This window comes from Amblyomma americanum, chromosome 1 (genome assembly GCF_052857255.1).
Source record: "Amblyomma americanum isolate KBUSLIRL-KWMA chromosome 1, ASM5285725v1, whole genome shotgun sequence".
Taxonomy (NCBI): Eukaryota; Metazoa; Arthropoda; class Arachnida; order Ixodida; family Ixodidae; genus Amblyomma; species Amblyomma americanum.
In genome coordinates, this window is record NC_135497.1 from 475,272,152 (window position 1) to 475,278,093 (window position 5,942).

Genomic DNA, 5,942 nt, shown 5'->3' on the forward strand with positions numbered 1-5,942 from the left:
ATTATATTCCAAGTTTACTGAAAAATTTAAGACGATATACGCAATGTCTACTAAAATGATAACAAACAAAGGAACCCTAATAAGAAATGGATCACGCGTGATATTGTTGAGTTGTGCTTTCAAAAAGACAAAGCATGGCAAAAGTGTAGAAAAGAACCTGGCAATCAGGATTACAGGGCAGAATTCCGAATGTTGCGAAACGCAGTGACCGCAGAGTTACGGCAGGAAAAAAGGAAATACATGATGCGTCAATTTGCAGACAGCAAAAAAGACGTGAAAAAAACGTAGAGTACGGCAAACGAATTGATGGGCAGATCCAAAACAGCTGGTGTCGATGATACCATCAAAGGAAATTTTCTAAAGGAAAACCTTCAGACTTTATGTGACAGCTTCAATAAAACTTTTATCGCTGCAGCTGAGAAACTGAGAACAACGCAAAGTGACCAACATTATGAATATGAACCGAAACGCGAATGCGCGCACTCTGCATATCTCCCAGCGATGTCTGAAATGGATCTATGGAATATAATAAGGGGCATGAAAAAGATTAAACCACCAGGGTTTGATAAAATTCGCTCTCGGGATTTGTGCACGAACTTCGAGATTATCAAACAGGTCCTCCTTAAGATATTGAATGGGATATTCGAAACAGGTATAATACCCAAAGAATTGAAAATTTCAATTGTGAGGCCGGTTTACAAAAACGGTAAAAGAAATGACTGCACAAATTACAGGCCGATAGCGATATTGTGCACTATTGCACACATAATGGAAAAGTATATTGTCTCTGTAATGCAATCCTTTTGCGAAAAGTATTCTCTGAATAACATGGCGCAATACGGGTTCACAAAAAATAAAAACACAACTTCTTTGCTAGAGGAATTCTCCGACTATATAACGGCATCAATAGAAAATAATAACGTAGTCTTAGCTCTATTGCTAGACCTAAGCAAGGCTTTTGACACGGTAGAACACAACTTATTACTAAAGAAATTAACGAAGCTAGGTTTCAGAGGACGCTTTTATCAATTTTTTGTAAATTATTTTTCCGACCGACTTCAGTGCGTTAAACTAGAAGAGACATACAGTGAACTTCAAATAATAAAGTTTGGTGTGCCCCAAGGGAGCACCCCCGGACCGATACTTTTCAACATATATGTTTCCGACCTCGGCCTGCTACCGCTGAAATCAAAAATTTTCCAGTACGCAGATGACACTGCAATTGCTCTGGAAATTCAGGATTATAATACGGGGTATCAAAGCTTTCAAGAGGACTTATCAGCGATAGTAGATTGGTTCGCTCATAATTTAATTTTTATAAATACACAAAAAACGAAATTATTGTGCTTCAGAAATCCTCATAAGGCGCTTTCATTAAATAACGACATATATTTGCATTCTTCTAAGTGTAGTTCATGCATCTGCCAACCATTGCAGTTCGAGCCAGTGGTCAAGTATTTAGGAATTTTCTTTGACCAGCACCTATCCTGGAGTGACCATGTCATTTACGTTTGCAGAAAACTGAGGGCTGTCGCAGCCATGATGTATAACCTTCGAGGGAAAAGCCCTGTCAACATTCGAAGAACTGTATATAAGTCATTAGCCGAAACAATTATCACATACGGTATCACCTTGTATGGTACATGTTCTGACCACAAGAAACAAAATATTAACCGAATAATTAAAAGAATTGTCAATAGCATAACCTATGGAACGGAATGGGAACATATAGAGACACATGAGAAATACCGCATACTAGGAATACTTCCAGTGCATGAGCTATTTAAGTATACTGTGTTGACCCGCTACTATTATTCTAACTATTTTAAGCTATTAGTAAAGAAAGATGTATCACTACGAAAAACTGAGAAATATGTTAAACCACGAGTCTTTACAAACTATGGAAAGAAAACCAGGAATTATTATGTACCTCAGATATTAAATGAACTAAGTGAGATACTGTACGATTTAAAAACACGAGCTGTAATGCTGAGAGAAGTAAGGAAATGGTGTTCAACTTTGTATTGTAATGTGTGATTTTTTTCCCACTCAAGTGTGGAACTTGTCGGATTTCTTTTTTTCGTTTTTATTATATTTTCTCGTTTTTTATATTTTGTTTGCATTAGATTGTATTACTTCTATTTACCTTGTATTATTATTTTTTTTCCTGTTATGTGAATATTGTGAATGTATATTGCTTTTTATCCTAGTTTAAGGATGCAACACTGGCTGCCTGGTCTGCTAACAAGCACTATGTGCTTAGATTGACCAGTACTTCTTTTTTGTACATTTCGCTATGAAATAAAGACTTCACTTCACTATAGATCGCGGAGAGTTCTCATACAACCTCTGGCTCAGTGGCGCAGCGGTCAAGCGATGCGCCACTGTCCCGGAAGGTGGCTGTTTCAAACACAGCGACCTGTGGGGCTTGTGAGACCGAGGTTGCTCTTCCCGAGCAACCTCTTGCGACCAATCAACAATTTAACTTCCCCTGCCAAAGCGGGCAGTTTGCTCACAGTCAAATGGGAAGGTTGCGATAACGTCACAAGGTCACGTTACTGCGCTGCAGGTGGGCCACCTGCTTTTCTCGACACGCGGACGCTGGGGTTGCCGTTGAATGGGACCCTTAAAGGTATCCCGTTAATCATATGATGCAGTTTGAAGAGACAAGTAGCTTAAGAGACGCATGACGGCGTCTCGCTGCGTCATGACGAACGTATGTCCTATTACGACTGCTAACATAGCACATACCCCTAGTACATGCCTGTGGTAAGTCGGTGGAAGCAGGCTTTCAACGTAACACGAGGTGCTGAGAGAACATCCTTATTACTTAGCAACCATTCATGTAATTGACAGACGGTAAGGCCCGTCGACCGGAGACACTATGAGACTACAAAGCATGAGAGCACAAAACAAGATCATCATTATAGCATTTGCACTTTTTCACTGCTTTTCGCTAGCCTCCAGCACTCAAAATACAAGAGTAAAAATAACTTGATCGGAAGTCGAGACTTCGCTCTCATCGCTGTCCATATTAACGCGACAAGATTACATGGACCCTAAATATGCCTTGTGCATTTCGCCTCATCCATTGTCCGAACAGCGAGTTTCCATACCGACGGGGTGAAAATGCATGAAAATGTTTTGACATCCCCAAAAATTGTCCAAAATCCGAAACGTCCACATACAAGGGTCATATTAATGGGGCACAATTGTATGTGCCGGTGTCACTGAGTCGCACTAGGCGCAAGCTAATGTTAACTGCGTCCGCTTTCGGTTGTGTCGAGCCGCATGGATCTTATCACTCTGAGGTTTTAGTAGCCAAGAATGGCGGGAAGAAATAACACAAGGGACTACGCTCACGCTGTAGATGATGAGTGGTAAGAGCCGGGTTAGTCCGTGCTACTTCTCCCGTCAGCGGCTAAAATGAACCGTGCTGGGAGAATCGGGGCCGTACAAAGCGAAGAAAAATTCTCACAACGTACTAAGTAGCCACTCAGAAGCAAGGGCAGGGAGAATTTCAGCCAGTAAATTCTCCGGCTGCGTGTAGAATAGACACTGCCATAATTAATTGGGCCGACCTACCCACCGCTGCACACTACACAAGATTGGAGGGGGTGGGGTGGCAAACTACTACACCCCACTGACTACTGATTCGGACTGCTTACCGGCGATAGGGGAAATGCCTGATTAGCCGCATACCTAAGTTCTTATTCGTGCACGGCAGACTGTAGAAGAAACATACTCTACTCCGAATAAAGTTGCAGCAAAACACTCTCACGCACAAAGCTTAAAGTAACAATGTGATTTCTAAAAGGCAAGACAGTGACGCGCACACGACTGAGCAAGTTACAGAGTTACATAGATAACACCAAAGACTGGGTATGACGAAATGGACACTCGTGTAATACCAGTGTAATATAGAAAAAAACTGCATGAATACGGTCTGGAACAGGCTACACCCCGGACGGGAAACAATGAAAGGCCAAGGCAGGCAAGAACTTAAGAGACACGTCCTCAACCTCTGCCCTCCCTCACCCTCGTGCTCACATATTTTTCCATGCCAATCCTCCCTCCCCCTCACCTCACTTAGTGAAGCCCTCATTAGGTGAGGGTGAGGACGCCCTCGTGAGGGTGCCAATATCCCGTTGGAGCTTCTGTTGAGCGCGCTTCAAAAAGTGCGCCTAAGGCGCTCTGCAGCAATTGATATGCACGCGACTGGTGCTTTATATTGAAGTGAAATTTCCGGCTTCCTACTCTACTTATAAAAATGAAGCTATGTGTACGGCTATTGAATCATTGATGAAGTGATTGCAGCTGAAATTGAGAAAGCCATTTCTTGATCCAAAGTGCAAACATTTCCCCCCATACCGCTGCAAGCTCGCGCAAATATCTTTCGGCCTCGACGCAGGTCTGCTTGCCTCTAAGTGGCCACCCAATCACGAGAGCCGGGTGAGCGTATTACAGCCATGGGCCCCGCGGAAGAAGGCGAAAATAACTAAGGTCCACTGCTGCTTCCTAAGGCAATCTTATTTTGTTCGCAAGTGAAGGACCGAGCGCATCCGCTCTATATATACAGCGCGAAAAATTTCATTACTTTATCATCCTGATGGATGGGTGATGCGCTTCCCCGGCGCCTGGTTGCCTCTTCTCTGCAGCCGATCTGTTTCTATGCGCCGTTTCTTTTATAACTTGAAGAAGCGCTGCAGCTTCATTTTCCTGCCCTTAGTGTTGTTCTGAGGTTTGTGTTTTGTGTCGCACTGATTTTCGCTTCGTTCGTTTCGTGTCGCCGCTCCACCGTGCTTTGTACACACCCCCGATTGAGTATATGTGGCCGCGTCCTGAATCTGCTGCTGACATGCATCCGCACTTGACGGCTCTCCTGTGACTAGGGCGTTCTTATATAGCTCGGTGCGCTATTGCGATCCACCGCGCCCAGGTGACAAGGCCCGAGTCCATAGACACTTCTGCGTCCTAGGCTGAGCGCAGTGCACTGACGCGCAAAAAATTAGATGTGGTTTAGCTGTGGTTATAGCGGGTGCGAAGCGAAAGAAACCCCCGACTCTGCGTCGCTGGTTAGACGTACCGCCTGAAGTACTTTCTGCTGTTTTCTTCGCAGTAGCACTCTTCCGTCGTTTCTCGACGCGTGTCGCACGTTCTTCTTCTGTCTCTTCGGCACGGCATTTCTTTCTAGCCTCATTGACACTCTCAAGCTTCGCTTTCCGGCGCGCTATCACGGCAGGATGTTCTTCCTCCTCCGTCGCAAAACGGGTTTCTACCCCCACCGGCTCGCCGTTGGTATATATACACAGCTCTCCACTGACGTCACAGACGGTAGCTCCACCCCCGTTGTCAAGCAGGGTATCTATAACCATGACTGATTTGCTTGTTTACTCAAATTCTTGTTATATGACGTCACCGTCATAGAGCATCTCAAGTTGTCCCAGCCCTTCAGCCTTTCACCTTGACTTTCGACATCTTTCGACACCTTTGACCTTCGAACTTGACCTTCGGCCCACCATCTTGGTTTGTCATATATGCGTCACCATGGCCTACGTGACTTTTCTCCAACCACGGTTTGATCTCTAAGGCTTTTCCAGGTCATAAACGGAAGTACACTACCATCTTGAGAACCTGGCGTAGTGAAGCTTTCGCTTCAAAAAGGGACACACAACTACAAGCACATGACGCGAATACGTGCCCGGTCGCGCGCTGCAGGTAATGTTTGGAAGACCCACTCCCGAAGACACAAAAGCAGAACGCCCACTCATTTGGTCGACAGTGGCGCGCCGGAAATAGCACGCGCGCTGCTGCGAGCAGTGCGCGCGCCGAATGTCTGGAAGTGCCGGATCCGAACGTCGTGCACGCGCTCGGCGCGGCCGACGCGTCGCGCATGCGCAGACTTCCTTTGTCCGGCGCGTGAGCGCCCAAGTGCGCAAGAC